We start from the raw sequence: 19884 nt of genomic DNA, 5'->3' as shown, positions 1-19884 counted from the left end.
ATGCTGGCTGAATGATTAACGAAATTACATTTATGAAATGGCTCATATTACAGAAGAGAACGTCGAGACAATTTCATCACAGATTTATATAATACTGTACATGTGCTAGAGGCTAAGTTTAAATATTGTCTCTAGGTTTCAAAAATAGAAATCTTTTTCTCTAAGAATAGTTCTACATTAAGCAGATTACTCTGTGCCAAAAAAAGGTAAATACTTTTGTATTGAGAAAAAAGAAGTTCTTTGTAGTAAAAAATAGTTCCAAATTTTAGGAGTTCTGTTTATCAAAACTGAAGGCCGAAATCAAAGGTCAGGGAACCGAAATCAAAGGTCAGGGAACGCTGTGTGCTTGTTTCTCAATAGTTATTCTCGTTGTTAGGAGAAAACATTAACTCAGATAGGCTGGCAAAGAATTTGTCTACCACAGTAGGTGAAAGTTGGGCCATTTCCGAAAAAGTAGAAATAGTGCATATGTGAGATGCATTACCGTCAGCGTGATCTGGATCAGTAATGTTCACAGAAAGTTGTACCTGTGTGCCGCTTTCATCTCGTACCTCACCGCCACCTAGTCGTAATGCTGAGATCTCAACGAATGCCGTCATCAGAATTGGTAGCCGCTAGGGACAACACGATACATGAGCCGTTACAGAACCAAGCAAAGTATTGACATCCATAGGTACTGCTGATGGAAGTTAGAGACAAATGTCTAACACGCATTCTTCTCCGCAGAGCAGGCATAGTAGAACAGGTAAGATACAATCTTGCCAGATTGGTCTGAATGATAGAAACCATGTGGTATTCAGATCTCTTAGACGAGCCAAGCCGAGGACCTGTGTTATCTTATTTCGGTAGTTTGTTCCATGGTAATCTGGGTATCGCTAGTGACTGGACTTGCCATATCGGAGCAGAAGGAACAAAAATAGAATTCCTGCTACGAGTCCCAAAATGAGAGTCAGACCGCCGAACACAGAGTGCATGAAATTCTTAAAAATGCTCAGAACTGCTTCAAAGGGTGCTAACAGTCCCGAAAAAAGTGTCTTAAATACATGTGCGATGCCACTGGTATCTGACATGTTTAAAATTTGACCTAACATTTCTACGAAATGTACGGGGCAGTTTGTTGATATTAATGTATGTATCTCTGCTGAGGTCTTTGCAACTTGCAGATCAAACGTTTCTCTAGACGGGCACAGGGCCACTCACTATGCCCATTTCTGGAAATCAGCGACTAGAATACTCAAGGGATCATCTCTTACAATACCGTTCGGCCGCATTACCCCTTCTCCCTACACCGCCACTTCCAGATGAAACAAGAGGGAAACCCAACCGCCATACGCCTAACCCTGTTAGTCTAGCTTTATTGAATTGCAGATCTGCATCTAAACACTCTTTAGAAATTAATCAGCTAATCCAGGATATGACGCTAGATATTCTTTTCCTTACGGAAACGTGGCTGACGCCCCATTCCGAAGCCGACATTGTCAACATGTTACCCACAGGCTACCTCATACTGTATCAAAACAGAACAAAGGGAAAAGGAGGTGGGTTAGCGATTGTGTATAAAAACACTCTTACCTGCAGGATAAAAGAGGGAGGAATCGAGGACTGCGAAAGTATCCACTTCTCCCTCCAAATAAATCCCAATAAATCCCTTTCGGGAATTCTCATATACCGTCCACCCGCCAGCCTAGGAAACTTCGTTAGCTCACTGCTAGAGGCCACTATCTCCACTGGCACATCGACCTCCAACTTTCTCCTACTAGGAGACTTAAATCTCCATTTCGAGGACAGCACAGACAAAGTCGCAGGTGATCTTATTTCGGAATTAAAAGCATTCGATCTCCAACTCAAAAATTCTGAGGCAACTCATGCCAAAGGACACCTTTTAGATCCACTCTTCACCAATCTCCATAATATAGATGTCTCTCACCCACTCCCCCTCCCATGGTCAGATCATTTCCTTATTCCTTTCACGTGGCAAACCACTTTAGACACCCCTCATATCCCAACCTCCAGACAACAGGAAAGAATCTGGTCCAAACTATCATTCGAACACTGGACACAGAAATTAACTCACTCTGCCCCCTCTGCAGATCCTGACCCAGAAAAAGCAGACAAAAACTTTACTACATGGCTCACCTCCACCTTGGATCAAGTCGCTCCTAAGAAAAATCTTAAGAAAAAATGCACTTCCTTTAAATCTCCTTGGTATTCCCAAGAACTGAGGAATCTAAGAAAAATCTGCAAAGTCCAAGAACGTAAATGGAGAAAAAACTGGGACCCACTCATCAAAGAAGAATATAAAAAATCAATGAAAACCTATAAATTAGCCCGAAAGTCAGCACAGGCTTCCTTCTTTGAAGAAAAAATCAAATCTGCATCAAACTCGTCCCGCGAGACCTACAAAATATTCAAAGACCTATTAAAAATCCCCAATCCCCCTCCCACTCAGGCACCCTCAGTCGCCAGATGTAATCAAATAGCAGCTTTCTTTCAGAACAAAATTACAACCATCTTACAAACCCTCCCCCCCAAATCAGAAAAAAAACCCTCGGATACCTCCCCACTCCCAACAGCAGGCCCACTCTTAGACAGTTTCAATCAGATGACCAATGAAGTTTCTAAAAATCCTCTCAGGCATGAAAAGTGGTTCCCCAAATGATCCAGCCCCCATTCATATCCTCAAACATGTGGGACCTACCATCTCACACCTGGCCACCAACCTTATCAATGCCTCTCTCAGCCAAGGAGTGGTCCCCCCTAGCTGGAAGCACGCAATAGTCAAAGCCCTACAGAAAAAACCAGGTCTTAACCCACTTGATTTCTCCAACCTTCGCCCAATTTCCCTCTTGCCAGGTATAAGCAAGATCACAGAGAAGGCTGTCAATCAGCAACTATCGGCTTTTCTCGAAGCCAACAACCTTCTTCGCCCTTCTCAAACAGGCTTCCGCCCTGGTCAGGGGACCGAGACCGCCCTCTTACAAGTGGTAGAGGAAGCCAGATGCATCTTGGATTCAGGAGGATCGGTACTACTGATCCTCCTGGATCTAAGCGCTGCATTTGACACGGTGGACCACAGGATCCTGATCCAACGACTGTTCAACATAGGAGTGAGAAACACGGCACTTTGCTGGCTCTCATCCTTCCTCACAGACAGAACCTTTCAGGTCTGTGAAGGTAATGTGCGATCTGACCTTTTCCCCCTCCAGTGTGGGGTCCCTCAGGGCTCTTCATTGAGCCCTACACTATTTAAAACATACATGGCCCCCCTGGAGGAAGTGGTTACTATCTTTGGGATAAAAACTGTCACATACGCTGATGACACCCAATTAGTTGTCTCATTCTCGCTAGAAAGCGCCCAACTTAAAAACCTCCATGACTAAGGAATCCACAAGTGGATGTGTGACTCAAGGCTGAAACTTAATGGCTCTAAAACCGAGCTCATGCTACTGGGACACCAAACATCACCCCTCCCCAGTGCTATGTGGCCATCTTGCCTGGGTACCCTTCCGCAACCCAAGACGGAGCTCAAAAGTCTGGGCTTCTGGCTGGAACAGGACCTCTCCTTTAAAACTCAGGCCAAAAAAACAGCGGGTACCTGTGTAGGCCTACTCCGTTCGGCCAGGAAGATTCTCCCTCTGCTCCCAGCACCTTCTCAAAAACTCCTCATACAAGGTCTGATATCATCTAGGCTAGACTACGGCAACGCCTTCTTCCTGTCAGCCCCTGAATCAACTATGAACATTCTGCAGAGAACCCAAAATGCCGCCGCAAGGCTCCTGACAGGCACTCCCCGTAGAACATCAGCCAAACCTGCCTTGAGGGCACTTCACTGGCTGCCAATCCGTGAAAGGGTCAAATTTAAGGCCTTATGCACAACACACAAAGCTCTACAAGACACTGGTCCCCTGCTGCTCAAAATCATGCTCTTCCCCTTCAAACCTAACAGGTCCCTGCGCTCCTCCCAAGGCAACCTGGCCACGGTACACAGAATTAAGAAAGCCCGAACTGGAGGGCGCCGATTCTCAGTTGCAGCTGCAACATCATGGAACGCCCTACCAACCCATCTGCGCGCTGAACCTAATCATAACAAATTCCGCAAGTTACTCAAAACTCACCTCTTCCCACAATAACCCGCACAACCCCCTTCCTCTCTCCGCTTCCCCCCTCAGTTGTTATTGCAATCTCAGCGCTGGGACGCCCCCGGGCAGCCATGCGCTTTAGAAATCCCGTTTTCATTTCATTTCATTTCATTCATTTCATTTCATTTCATTTCATACACGAGGTCAAAGGTACAGTTTTTTGTAAAAGAACGGCTTTCATTCTGCTTAATGTATCAATTCGAATAGAAGAGATATTCAATGAAGGCCAAATTGTTGGCTCCTTGTCTGGCTTGCTGTTTGGATACAATACTTGCATACAACAAGTGACCCTGGATGTAACACTGACGAGATAGGCCGTTCCTGGCAACATGCCACAACAGCTATGGTCACTTAACATAACGTTGCTGCAGTTGGAAAGCTGGCTGAAAACAGGTTCTATTTGTATGGCTAGGGTGCCGTGCAAGTGTCAAGAAATGTCATTAGATGAACACTCACAGGCTCCATGTAAATTAATTTCTTGACACAGAAGTGTACCACTTAGCGAGTTTTCACAATTTTTCCCACTAAGAAATACTTCTTTGTTACGCCCACTCCAACATCTATATGTGTAAGGTAAATTCCAGGTCGACTTAATGTATCCTTTACCCAACCTTTCATACAGGCCCGCTGGTATATGCTGTAGGCAGTATTGAAACTGGAATGTCGTTATTGGTATTGTTATGGTACCATGTATTATCCATTCAATGACAGGCCTCTCGGAAACTGTTAATGGTAATCTTTCTAGTTTTTCAATGCTCAGCACCGTATAGTCTGCTCCTTTTTGTGCCAAAGAGATTTGTTTATCTGTAAGGTTAAAGATAGAAAATAATGACGTTGTGTTGATTAGATGCCAAGGCACGTAGCCCGAACGCAGATTTTGTAACGTCCAGACTAACTGTACAATAGAACGTAATTGGGACTGGCCATGTTGTAACATTAGCATATCCTGTTCTATTATATCAATAGCAGATGATACAATGCTGTCCAAAGAACAAATTCTGGAGGACAGTCGTTAACCCATTGTCCACTACAGACAGTGATTTTTCCAAATTAATACGAACAATATCTCAGCAGTTTCAATTTGTGTTACTTTCCAAGCTTCGTTGTAAGCAGCATATATACCGGCGTATATGAAACGTTTTTGACGCTGTTTGCGAGGTCCCAAAGAGAAATCCCGCAAGTCAGCAACTTCTTTAATTAAGGTCAAGTGTTGCTTAATTTCAGGTTGTACGGATTTCTGTAGCCATTTGAGGCATAATTTTCCTACACTGTATGTTGTTATTATCCCTGGATGTTGTCTCTGGGAATATCTTGGGTCTGGCCTGTTCTGTTTGAATCCCTGTGTTTTGTCCAGGAATCTATCTTGACAGTTATTAGTGTCTGTGGGCCAGATCAACCTTTTTTTCCAATCAGGATTAGTTCTGTTTTGGTGTAAAATATGGGACACGTCTAACCCCGCATCTGTAGTACTATTACTATCAGGCATAGGCTTTGGTATAGACGGGTTGTTTAAATCTGTTATATTGGCTAGGCCAAGACAGGTTGTTTGTTGAATGGTGTCATTCAGGAACATTATTTGTCCTGGGATCATGCAGGCTCTGAATAATGATTCTAATCCCTGTACTTGCCAATCTTTTGAACCCCAGATTGTTTTTGTTTCAATGTTATCTTTCCAGAATTCAAAACCAAATGTAGACAATTGTTCATAACATTTTGCAGAATATATCTGTTTTGTATTGGTCAACATATTTTTCATTCCTGTCTTATTCACATTTTTGAAATAAAACGTTTCTGGATCTGTGATATTAAACCCTGAGAAGTATGGAAATTTCTCATAAAATGTTTTCGAGCTGCCTTTTGGCGGTGTTGGACAATGTTCCCATTGGTTATAAGTAAAAACATTTCTAGGTTTTGCAGATTTATGCAAATAGTGGTGCCCATAATGATTAAAGCAATACATTTCTTCATAATCAGATGAACCTTCTAAATAATCATGATCTGTAAATTTTGCTGACATTTCTAAATCGGACATCATATTATTAATAGTCTCAAAGTCCTAATCATCAGAGAAAGTGCTCGGTGAGACAAAGTCGCTTAAAGAAACCTTGAACTGGTGTAGATACTTCAAGAGTTCAACCGGGCCATAGATGTCGTAATCAGTAGCGTTCCATGCTACACCACCAGATATAGGAATGGCTGTGATGTTTACTGATGACAGGTCTCTTTTTTCAACATGAGATGACTTGTGAGGTTTTAGGACCAAGTTGATTTTCTGACTTGCTGTGTCCATTGTACTGTATTTTCCATCAATCATTCTTCCCAAGCTTAAAACCAAAATGAGCCAGAGCCGGAGGAAAAGTACACCTAACACAATCCACAATTCAATCCATGGTGAAATCAGATATATTTCTCCAAGTTGATGAAAGAGTTCTGTTATTTTTTCTTTGAATGTTTTGTTTGCTGGCTTTTCTTCATGTTCACTGGGATCTTCAGAAAAGTCATCGAAATTGATGAAATAGCCAGAGGCAGTTCTGTCAATTGTTGGAATCGCATCAGGATTGTTATTAATCTTTTTAGTTGCTTCTTCCTTTGTCATTTCAGTATAGTCAGAAGCTACATCATTGTAGACAGGTGTTTCTTGACAAACTGTTATTTGGGTTTCAAGAAGCACAAGTTCCATGTCTTTGTTGCAAAGTCCTTTTTAGGTCTCGCCTGTCGATGCGCATGCGCATCGAGCTTGCGAGACTATGGGGGCTTATCCACTCTTTAACCAACTTGCAAGGATTCGTGGCGATTCCTTGCAGTGCACGAGAAATTTAAGCTCAATGCGCATGCGCATTGAGCTTAAAAGCGCGTGCACATGCCCCCAGCCGCCTGCCTTGCCTACTCTCTCTCTCACAGCCTCCCCCAGCTCCGCCCCCTCACTTCTTGATTGCACGGCCGCTAGGCCGTGCCTCCCCTACTCTCCTCCCCCCTCCTCCTCCTACTCTCCTCCCCTGCCTGCCGTGTCGCACCTCTCCCCGCTCCGCCCCCTCCCCTGCCCGCGTGTTACGGTCTTTGCAACTCCCCAGCCATATGTTAAAACCCCTCGTGTTCTTGAAAAAAGTTAAAAGGTCCCATAAATTATTCTCTTATAGCTATTCGCCGGCTCTTAGAAGTGAGATTAGCTCGTTTTCGCTCGCATATCCCTAAGGTTGCTGTCAGTAATTCTTACCTTCTCGGATTTCATGAAGTTATCGAGACGCCTCCCGGGGTCCTCGAGGCAGAGTACGCTCGAGTGAGAGACTCCCGCGTTCCTGTTGAAATACTATCTGAGATCTGCGTGATCTCGTGGTGTGTTGATTTCCTCCCTTGTCTACCAGTGTAAAGATCGAGGAAGGACTTCTGGTTTGTCGTTTACACTGCGGCCATCTTTAAGGACTAAAAAGTCCGCTCTGTTCATTATTTTTGGTAATTGTCTATATTATATAACCTCTATTTGTGCCGTCTTTGCCTAAGTCATTTTTATATTTATTTTGGGTTGTATTTGACACTCATATCTATAATTGCTCAATCCCTTGGTGCAACTGTATGATACTATATGTTTAAGTATCGCAGATATCAAGACTACAAGTACATGTGAAAGTACGGCAGCCATCTTCTAAAGCCGGACAGTTAGTACGTTCATGCTTATCTCTGTATGTCCTATCCTAATTACAAATGAACCACCAATTTGATCGCCCTAATTTCTTATATTTTGTGATTCCTTATTTATTTTGGTATAAAGAGAAATGTTTTTAGGAATTTGACTATTTGACCATTTGCTTCACGAGTGTGGTCATCCCATATGTTAGTCTCACTGAAGTCCCTTGTTGGGTATCCTATGATAAATATTAACGTTCTTGTGTTGAGCAAGCCAATTCTCCATTGTTAAAGTGATTGTGCTTAAAACTATGTATCTCCATCTATTAGAGTCAGTACAATGTAGTTGACTGACATACAGTGCTTATACTTAAATGATCGACAAAATCCACATCCACCACCACAACCACCACCGCACCACAACCACCGTGACATGCACCACCGCATCCACCACCACCACATCCACCACATCGACCATCACCTCCACATCCACCATGACATCCACCACCACATCCACCACATGCTCCACCGCATCCACCACCACCACCACCACATCCACCACCACCACCGCATCCACCACCACATCCACCATCACCACCACATCCACCACATCGACCATCACCTCCACATCCACCATGACATCCACCACTACATCCACCACATGCTCCACCGCATCCACCACCACCACATCCACCACCACATCCACCACCACCACCGCATCCCCCACCACATCCACCATCACCTCCACATCCACCATGACATCCACCTCCACATCCACCACCACAACCACCACCGCATCCACCACCACAACCACCATGACATCCACCACATGCACCACCGCATCCACCACCACCACCGCATCCACCACCACATCCACCACATCGACCATCACCTCCACATCCACCATGACATCCACCACCACATCCACCACATGCTCCACCGCATCCACCACCACCACATCCACCACCACATCCACCACTGCATCCACCACCACATCCACCATCACCTCCACATCCACCATGACATCCACCACCACATCCAACACATGCTCCACCGCATCCACCACCACCACATCCACCGCATCCACCACCACCACCGCATCCACCACCACATCCACCACATCCACCATCACCTCCACATCCACCACCACATCCACCACCAGGTGCAAATGCAATGTTCTTGGATTTTCGTCACAATAAAATACACTGAACATAATCTTCACAAAATTAATTTACAAACGTTTAAGCTATTGCCATTATAAATTACAATAAATTTTATTTAAGTATTAATTATTTACAAAATTAAAAGCCATTGTTATTTGCAATATCAATACATCTAAGTCACGTAAAGACAACACACATTGCATTACAAATGCTATAGGTGTCACATTTGCGAAAGTTAAAACTATTGACATTGTAACTGACAAAGCTATTACTTTTGCTATTTTCAAAACCAACACATAAATAAAAAAAGTGTCCTTTACAATACCAATTGCTCAAACTTTCCTAATGCGAGACCTATTGCATTTCCAATGCTTGTTATTCACTGCAGGTTTATCAAATGTGATTAGTCTTTCAGTTTGAACCTCTTGAATTGTAGCAAGGTTTGGTCTTCTGCTACATCTTGGGAGTCCACTGGGCCTACTACTTATTATTGGCCACATGATTGTGGTTTTACCAGGTCGATTGATACAACTCTGTTCTCCTTTTTAACAGCAAGGGGTGGTAGTATTACTGATCTTGTTCCGTTGATTGCTAAGACAGGTACTGCTTTTCTGTAAGAAGGCCCAAATTCCTTCTTCACCGCGATCTTTTCTCTGACCAGATCCCCAATCTTTGGAATCCAGACAAGTCTTGCTGGGACAAGTGGTTTTTCTTCAGTGGCAGTTGGCTTTAGCTTTGTGTTACTCAGACTTCTTCTTGTTTCATTTAAGTCCTGTAAAACAGCCAAACGATCTTTGATATCAAAGGGTTTTTGTTTCACCACTGAAGTCTGACTATCGAGGTCTTCTATTATCATTCTAGTACCAAACAAAAGTTCATACGGAGTGATTCCACCCAGAGAATTTCTTGGCAGATTATTAAGACTAAGTTGGACATTTATTAGATGTTTGACCCACCCATCACCCGAACCTAATGCCCTCGCTGTTATAGATTGCTTTATGTCACGTTTTTGTCTTTCCACTACCGCATTAACCTCAGGATTGAAAGGACTAGAGTATCGCAATGCAACGCCCAAGCTGGCCATGGCCTCCTTGTAAGCTCGAGAGCTAAACGCAGGACCCTAGTCAGAATGTAGCGTGCCGATTGCGTATGTGCCGATAAAGACTTGCAAATCTTCTATAACAGTTCTGGCGTCAGCAGAGCGCTGGGGCCACATCCAAATGAATCTTGTACAGGAATCCACTGCAACCATGATATATTTATAGTTACCGTCCCTTTGTAAGAGACCACAGTGGTCCAGGTAAACACACACTAATGGTTTATCTGAGATCAGTAGGGGCGTCTGCTCAGGACGTTTCACTGTTGATACTTTCATTTTTTGGCATATTTCACAGTCTAGAAAATAGTTTCTAGTCTGTTTCCTCATGCGCGGCCACCAATATCTCTGTTTTAATAAAGATACTGTGGCGGACACCTGCGTGTGCAGAGGCGAGCCCTTCATGCGCTGCTAAGATTAGTCCTAACCTATGTTTCATGTTTAGGATTGCCCTATCCCCCACTCCAGGGATTTGAGCAAAAGGAACATTGTTTGCATCAGTTTTATATGAGTACTTTACTGGAAAGCCTTTCGGGAGTGTCTTACCACTGTTTTTTACTCAAGCAGTGACAGCTTGCATTATTTCGCTGTCTATTTTCGTTTTTGAACGAGTGATTGCAGCTACGGAAGCCGTATGGATGGCTGCCTTTGCGGCTTCCTCAGCCAATGAATTCCCTGCAACGTGAACGCCATCACGTTGATGACTCAGTGTATGGATCACGTGAGTCTTTTGTAGTTCTTTCTGTAAAAGAACTACTTGTTCCCAAAGCATTTAATGCTTTATTGAGCCACTTTTCGCATCTTTGATATTCATTGTAAGACTGGACGCAGTAATACGAATCGCACACTATTAGTATGGGGAATTCGCGATCTGCATTCTCAAGCGCCATCTTAAAAGCCTGTAGTTCAGCTCGCTGAGCTGTACAGTCTCCGAGTGATTGAGTTTTTGTGACCATAGGTCGGAATTTACCTTCGCGCCAGCGACCTTCAACTTTCGCGCACGCAGCACTATATGCTTGTTTACTCCCAATTGCGGGCTGTGCTGATCCGTCTGTATATATTACACAGCCGTAATGTTCAAGAGGCAGAATTTTGGTCGGCAGAGGACATTCGTACTCGTATTGGAGGAATTCTTGTGTTTTTAAGCTAGGGTCAAAAATGTATTCAACGTCTGTTGCAGCAAGAGAATTAACCCATTGTATCCATCTTGGATGTAAAGCTTTAGCAATTGGAATGCTCGCTCTTGTCACTGCCTCTAAGGCAGGTACAGGTGTAACAACCGTTATGCATTTTCCCTGTGCGAGGACTCTTTCTTCTGCTATAGCAGTTTGAACCGCTGTCAGAGTTTTCTCAGTGGAAGCGAATTTTATTTCAGCTTGTGTGTACAAGTGTGATTTTTAAGCTATTGGTACCGTTTCACCTTCGTTATAGGTCAGGTACATGAATCCGCATCTTCCTGGGATGACTCGGATTACAAGGTTGCGTACGTTTACGCGTGTTTGCAGCTTTGTTTTAGCTAAGATGTCTGTTTGTATAGAACGTAAAATTTCGGTGTGTTTCTGAGTCCAATTAGTTTGAAATCAGGTTTTATTAATTTGTAGAGAGGTTTAACCCTCTCTGCGTAATTCAGAACGTAAGTTCTTCCAAAATTCAGGAAACCTAGAATTGATTGTTAGTTTTTCAGCATTTTTGGTGCTTGAAGCAGCGCACATTTCTCTAAGAAATTGGCTGCCAGGTTTTTCCCTTCACTTGATAACTCATATCCTAGAAATAGGACAGTGAGGTGGGCAATCCGTGATTTTTTAAAGTTTAATTTGTACCCTTCAGATGCGAACCCAAGTATAATGGTGTTCACTCTTTTCAAGTGCCTGTCCAAATCATTGTCTGTTAGATAGATGTCATCGACATAAGATAATGCCTCATCATCATACATTTGTAGTAGCTCTGTTACTCTGGCTGAAAATAATCCTGGGCTATTCTTGAATCCCTGGGGGAGACGGCAAAATTGCCCCTGGGCCCCCATACTTGAGAAAGCGGTCAAATACCTGCTTTCTGGTGCAATGTTTTGACAGAAGAAACCATTTGAAATATCTAATGTCGTTTTATATTTTTTGCGCACAATGTTATTCATCAGTGCTGCACTGTGTGAATTTTGTACTGCAAATGTTTTGCGACAAGAGTTTAAGTGTCAGTAGTCCAATACTAGACGATATGAATTGTCTAGTTTGGAGACGGGAAACAAAGGATTGTTCATTTGTGAGGTGCATGTTTCAATCCCCCTCTGGTACTCAAGTTGATCTAAGATCTCCCTGACTTGTTTTTTAGCTTCTTGCTTAACAGGATACTGCCTTTGTGCAGTAGGTTGATTTTTTAACTGGATTTTATGGTGAGGGGATTCCTCATCCCATCCTACATGAATTTTATATAATGCAGGGGCTTGGGCCTCTTCCCATTTTCTTGCATATGTGTATTTATTATGAATTTGAATATGATTTGAGAAGGCAGGCATAATCATTTCTTCGCCATGTGGGCACTCCCTAACAAATTCTGCTGGCCAGTCTTTCTCAGCAAGAAGAATATCATAGCCTTTAGATAGCTTCTCCCAAAAGAGAGTTCTTATTTTCCTAGTAATGTCCCCTTCTATACGCAATGTTATTTCATATAATTTATGGGGTACACTAACTCTGGCGTCTGCAGTTTCCACCTGAATGTACTCATTTGTGTCCACTGTCTCCAGAAGATTCATCAGGATCTTGCGAGCTATGGGCACTTCTTCTGCGCTGTCTAGCATTGTTTGGGCCCACACTCCGTTCTTGAGTTGTGTCCTCAGGATCCTCGGCATGTTTTATCTTTATGCTTGCTACCTTCTTTTTGGAAAATTGAGTTTTTTTACTTTGGTGAGCGGGTTCCTTGTCTTTGGACTTGACACGCTCTTCTTTATGATCTGACCGTCCTCTTCTTTCCGATTTCTGTGAGGAAGTCTGAAAAGATCGAGAGGGACGTGTATCATTATCTTGATATCTATCAGGTTTTTTCTAATTATCCCTATTTCTGAGGTTATATCTTTTCTCAGAGGGCTCCCGTTGTGGAGACCTACCCCCCGTTCTGGAGATCTATCTCTCCGTTGTGGAGACCTTCCTCTGGACTGAAACTGTTTCTCTTTAGGAAGAGTCTGTCTGGTAGTTTCCCATTTTTTTTAGGAGTAATTTAACTATTTTTAATGAAAAAAATTTCAGGATTTTCTGTTGTGGTTTTAGTGGTTTCCCACCCAAACTATCTTTACCTAATTCTTCATAGTATTATTCAATTATTCTGGCAAGTTCAAAAGGTTGTTCTACTATATCTGTTTCTTTTAATTTTTGGCGGATCGCCACTGATGCTGCTTCTCCTTTTATATTGGCTAGTAGTATAGCCGAGACTTGTTTAAAATCTTTCAGCAATTTCATACCTAGATTTAAAGCAGGCTCTGGACCGTATTCATTTTGAATATGTCTTAGTACCTCTGGTATAACCGCCATAGACGGAGCACCATGTGTTTTGTGTAGATTGAAGCAAAGACTGTTCCCCAAGTGTCACAGTCTTCCACATGTGTTGCGATCCCCATTGGTAAACAGATTGTCAGAATTCTGTGTTTTTCATGAGGTGTACTATCGGGGAATACTGCCTCTATTTGAGTAATCTTTTGAGCCAACCAGAACGAAATTTGTTCCCGTTTTGCGGGTAATTTACCAATGACTGATTGTATAGTCTAAGGTGTAATTTTGTTTGTATTCCCCTGGTGAGGGGTTTGCTGTGGAATTGTTATTGCTGGTTGGACTGTTAAAGTCTGCATGACATATTGGACTAATTTTCTATGTATTTTAATTAATTGTTTTAGTTGAACTAACAGTTCTCTGTCTGACATTTCTTCAATGTCAGGATGTGATGTATAGCTGGCTAGAACCGGCCATGTGGCTCCTGGTCTACCTAGTGGACCGAGCCTGGTAATGTGATTTTGATGTTTTAGGGCGCCATTAAACCAGAGCTGATGCTCCTGGTAAGTTAGTGGAATTTTGACGTCCTTGAAAGGAACGTATTCCGATGGAGGTTCCTCTGCTTTGTAGTAGTGGAACTCGCGTGTCACAGCATTTGCTGCTGGAAAAGTTATCCATGAATAGAATACCTCTGTCTGCTGATACTCATGTGCCTCTACCACAAATATGACTGTACCACCTCTCGATGATACTCCATTATTTATTAGTTTGTAAGTTACACTCTTTCTTACATTTACCGGGATGATTACTGCATCCTTGTTGTTTTGCTGAAGACTTGTGTCCTCTGCTAATAGTTGAGTTGCTATTCTAGCTCTCTCCCTTTCCTCGTCACTTTCCGCCATTTTGCTGACAGAAAGTTTGCAGAGCAAGTTTCAAGGAAACAAAGATTAGGTGCACAATATTTTGGAACACTGCATCCTTCAACGTTGAATAAACCAAAAACTAATACACAGGATTCTCGTCCTATTTAGTTCTGGCGGATACTAACCTTTACCCACTCCAGATGTCTATTGGAGTTTTTACGGAAAAAGGGGTCTGTGTGAAAAGCACGACTGAGTTACTCTAGTATCTAGCGTTAAATTATCGCCTTACCAAACATTGGGCACCATGTAGTGTAGTTCCTATATTCCCAATAGGCTCTGCGCATTGGAATAACATAAACAATAGTTTAGACATAGGACTTAGGTCGACTAGGTCTCTATTAAATATGTTAAACTTAATTGTGAATGCCAGCTAGCTCAGAGGTCACTAGAAACTTTCTCGAATAAACAAGAAGGGATTAGTTTCTGACAACCATATAACATGACAACTTTGTTCCCCAAGAATAAGAAATATATATTCAGGGTCGCGGAAACAATAGATGGCTATTTCACTCAGTCAATCGTGCATGCTTCGTGTCACCAGGGTTTTTGCAGAGAAATAGAGAGACTGGCGTTTTCAATAAAAAGGTTATTTATTGAGCAGTCTTCATTCTCATGCAAGAGAAGTTAATTGCAACAATCGTAATACTTGCTATGAAGTAAAGTGCGTACAGTAAAAAGAGTATTATGAAATAATACTGTAAAAGCATGATATGGTTTCTAAGCCATAAGATACATAAAATAGATAAAATACATTCAATGATAAATAATGACTAAAAGTACTCAACTGGTGCATCTAAAATACGCCTACCCCGGTGTACCTAACCTAAGTCTAGTACAAGGGAAGAAGTAAGTGAGGTGTAGCTTGAGTTAAATAGTTTCTGCCAAGAATCTATCCAAGAATTCTCTAAGGGTCTAATCAGCTCCGTACCTTGGTTATAGAATGAAGGAGGTCTTGTATCTCTCTCTCAGGACTCGATCTCCCAGTAACCCGCAAGGGTAGCAGGGAAACACTGGAGCTGGATTTCTCTGCAGGAGAAAAGACAGCGTCTCTCTCAGTGTGTCAGCTGGAGGGTCGGCTTCCTTCGGCACTCGCTACAGCAGGGCGTCGGGAAAGTAGTTAGTCGAGCTGCTCCAAACCACCGTGTGTTTGCTAGGGCAGATGTGGGTATATTTATACCTGGAAGGTGCCGAGTTTGGCGTAAGGGTGGACATAATAACGTCACTAAGAACTCGAAGTTCTTTACATGCTCCAGGAGTTCTGGGACAAATCAATACTGAAGCAGGGGGAATTCCCGTACTGCTGAAGGCTGGTTGTCTTCAAGAACTCGCTGTACTCTAGGAGCTTAGTGGAAGTAGCCATGCCGTATTTGGACTGCATTGTCTGTGTCTAAACATGGTTATGATTCTTATGCCTATACAAGGATATGATAAGTTATACCTATAGAAGGGCATGAATTGGGAAAATTACACTAGAGCCCTAGATATGTTTACAACTGTGCTTACTACCACCGGCGAGGCGTTGGGGCGCTTTACACTGGGCAGCAAGCTGCTCCAGAACCCAAGGTTAGGGGTTAGTCCAGTGTATTTGGTTATTATAAAGTATTGGAATTCGTCTTGGGTGCTCAGAGAAGCGTTCCTTGCACTCTCCCTGTTTCTTTGTGATTACATTAGATGTGATCATTAGTGGAGGGGTTATGGGGATTCATGCATGTATTGTATTGTAATTGCATTTATATAGCGCTTACTACCCCTGGCGAGGCGTCAAAGCGCTTTTTCGGCGAGTAGCACGCTACTCTGGGACCCATAGAGGATTAGTGTTGAATTAGTATAGTGAAACATGCAAGTACATTCTAAGTGGTGGATAGGTTAGTCAGTTATTTGGATTTGGAATGATAGCAGAAGGATAGAGGAGGACAAAGGTTTGTATTTATATAGCGCTTGTTGACGCACGCTATTCAGGAAGCCAACAAAGGATTAGTAGTGAATTAATATGGTGCAATATGAAGTAATTTCAGTGGTGGATATTAGTCAGTTACTTGGAGTGAGAAGGATAGCGGAGGGATAAAAGGGGAAGAAAGATTTGCATTCATATAACACTTGTTACCCATGATGGGTGTTGAAACGCTTTTCTGACGAGTAGCATGCCACTCCGGAACCCATAAAGGATTAGTGTTGAAAATTAGTATAGTAAAAAAAAAATATGAAGTAATTTGAGTAGTGGATATGTTATTCAGTTATTTGGATAGTATATTAGTATTGTTTAATATGGAATTTGAGAAGTGAACATGTTAGTCATTTAATTTCTATTGAAAAGAATAGTGGAGGGATAAAAGAGTGAAAGTTTTTTTTTTTCTTTTTTTAGGTCTTAGCAATAGGAGGAGGATTTTGGATGAGTAAAAAGGAGTATTGGAGGGGAGGACTCAGAGGAAAGAGTTTAGAAAGGTTTGTTTTAGGGGGTCGGTATAGTAAAAGAGGTGTCAGATGATGCAAGGAGGGGTAGAGTAGGAGAGAGTCTAGAAAGGGTTATTTTGGCAATCATAGTAGTAGTATGGGGTTTTTGGATAAATGAGAGAGTGGATGTAGAGGATATATTGATAGATGTATAGGATGAGAGATAGGGTAGTGCATTGGAAGTAGTAGTAGAAGAAGTTTGAGATGAGTCAGAAGGTTGGGCTAGAAGATATATTGAGCGAAGTATAGGCTGAGAAATAGGGTAGTACATTGGAAATGCTACATTAGAAGAAAGTGATAAATATATAGATCCAATCCATAATGACATTGAAAGTATATAGATGCATAAAGGAGGTAAGTATATGTAGATTAAAGATATTGATAGAGGCACAGGATGAGAAATAGGGTAGTGCATTGGATATGCTTTTTCAGGAGAAAAGTAACAGACACACATATCCAAGTCCATGGAAGGTACATAGATGCACAATGGAAGTATGTACATGTAGACCAAAGATGATTTTTATTTATTTATTATTATTACTTTTTCTCTCAACAACATAATTATTTAGATGTTTATACAAAGTAATACACAAAGATAGGTACATATCTATAGTTTATAAAATGCTTGTATAGAGGGATATGCTGTAAATTTCTGTTTGCGTATGGTGCTTATGTGGGAAGAGCCAAATCAAAGTCATTTTCTGAAGATAAGGTGGTTGTCGGTGGACCTTATGTTGGGGGGTAAAGAGTTCCATAGTTTGGCTGCTTGAACAGAGAAGGATGTGCTACCCATGTTTTTTTTCTTGTATGGTGGGATTTTGAGGCGAGATGCTCCTTTAGAGCGGAGGTTCCTTTGTTGAATGTGTTTGGTGATTTTATTCCTGATGAAGAGCGGTCCCATTCCATGTATTGCTTTGTGGGTGATACAAAGCAGATTGAACGTGGATCTTCTGGCAACCGGTAACCAGTGCTTTCAAGGCAGGGGAGATGTGGTCTTGCGGGTTGATATGCAAGAGTAGTCTGGCAGCCGAGTTCTGAATCCATTGTAGTCTTTTCATGGTCCTTAAAGGTGATCCGTGGTAGAGGCTATTGGCGTAATCGAGTTTGGACAGAACAAGGGAGATGGTAGCTTGGACCTTGTCTGGAAATCCCAAATGAGGGAAAATTCGTTGCAGCGTTTTTATAGTAGCAAAGCTTGATCTTGCTAGTTTATCCACTTGGGCATTCATCGACAGCTTGGAGTCCATGGTCATTCCAAGGTTTCTTACTTCCTTTGATACTTTAGGCAGTGATCCCAGTTCATCAGGCCATGCGGCAAGCGGGTTGTAATGTTTCCAATTGCCACACGTGAGTATTTCAGTTTTTGAAGCATTTAACCCCTTCACTGCGGCGGCTATTCCGTCGCAGTGCTAAGGGGGCAGGGCGGCCGCGCGGCGGCCGCATGCTGGTGACGGAACCGCTCCGTCACCATCGTCGGTGGCGCTGTGCTTATGACGGAGCGGTTCCGTCACGGCCCACCCCGCTCAATAGTACGCTCAGCGCATGCACGGAATTCGCGCCGCGCATGAGCAGCGAGCGGGCCATGACGGAACCGCTCCGTCATCAGCACAGCGCCACCGCAGCTGATGACGGAGCGGTTCCGTCATCAGCAGACAAGGGGTTAAATTGAGATGGCTCCAGGTCATCCACTGATCCACGGCTCTGAGACAGCTGAAAAGTGGTGATTTTCCAATGTCTTTGGGGCATTCCAGTTGAAGGAGTATTTGCATGTCATCTGCATAGTTATAGCATGTGAGGTGAAATTTATTGATCAGTACTGGTAATGACTTCATGTAGATGTTGAAAAGCATGGGCGAGATGATAGAACCTTGAGGGACCCCTGCTTTTGTGGAGTATGGTTTGGACGAGAAAGGTGGGGTATGGATGACATTAGTTCTGTTTCGAAAGTAGGACGCTATCCAGTCTAGAGCAATTCTTTCTATGCCGGCTTCATAGAGTCTTTGTTTCAGAGTGTCATGGTCAACCGTGGAAAAGGCAGCTGAGAGGTCCAAGAGGAGTAGTGCAGCAACCCTGTTGCGGTCAACTGTATTCTTTAGGTCATCCCAAATGGCAAGGAGGGCTGATTCAGTGCCTCTTCCCGGATGGAATCCTGTTTGGAAGTCTGAAAGTATGTCATTCTCTTCAATGAGTTGTGACATCTGGGCAAACGCTGCTCTTTCTATCAGTTTGCCCAGGAACGGTCCATTTGTAATGGGTCTGTAATTGTCAGGGTTCAGCGGGTCCAAGTTTGTTTTCTTCAGTAAAGGGTGTATGTATGACTTTTTTGAGTTCTGGAAATATTCCAGTAGTTAAGGAATTGCTGATGATTCTTCTTACTGGAGTGGCAGCAGAGGTTGTTAAAAGAATTGTCTTGAAAGTTTGTGGCGGACAGGGGTCAAAAGGGCTGCCGGCAGGCCTGCTTGCTTTGACCAGGTCCATAAATTCATTGTGTGAGATGTGTTGGAAGGAAACAGAGAGGCTTGATTAGAGAATTCTTGCGGTTAGTGGATGCCTTTGAAGAGTTTAGGTATTGTTACGTTGCAGGGGTATGACTCAAGGAAGAAGAAGTTAGGATCTTTCCTATGATTTGTGGGCAGTTTTCAGAAATTCAACCATAGATATTAAGGCAAACTGACTTTGAGAAGGTCGCGCTCAGAGGTTTGAGGCATGCAGAGGATGGAAGAGAAGGGTAGGCCACTTGAAAGATAAGAGGAGAGGCGACAATCAGAAGTTTTAAGTAAAGATCAGTTTTTGTGGCGGATTTAGAAATATTGAGTTTGATTTTGAGACAGCATGGAATTCGAGAAAGCCAGACTACAGAAAGTAGCAGCATAATTAGTATGAAAGCAAAAAGTAATTTGGAAATATATGGAGGTTGGTTTTTATTTCTTAATACAGTCATAAATCTTGATGAGTGGCATAGCTTTTCAGATTTCCTCAAACAAAGCACTTTTTAGCTTGAAAGGCATTGGGAAATAA

Source organism: Lissotriton vulgaris, chromosome 1_1 (genome assembly GCF_964263255.1).
Source record: "Lissotriton vulgaris chromosome 1_1, aLisVul1.2, whole genome shotgun sequence".
In the NCBI taxonomy this organism is placed as follows: domain Eukaryota; kingdom Metazoa; phylum Chordata; class Amphibia; order Caudata; family Salamandridae; genus Lissotriton; species Lissotriton vulgaris.
Note: the sequence above shows the minus strand (reverse complement) of the source record.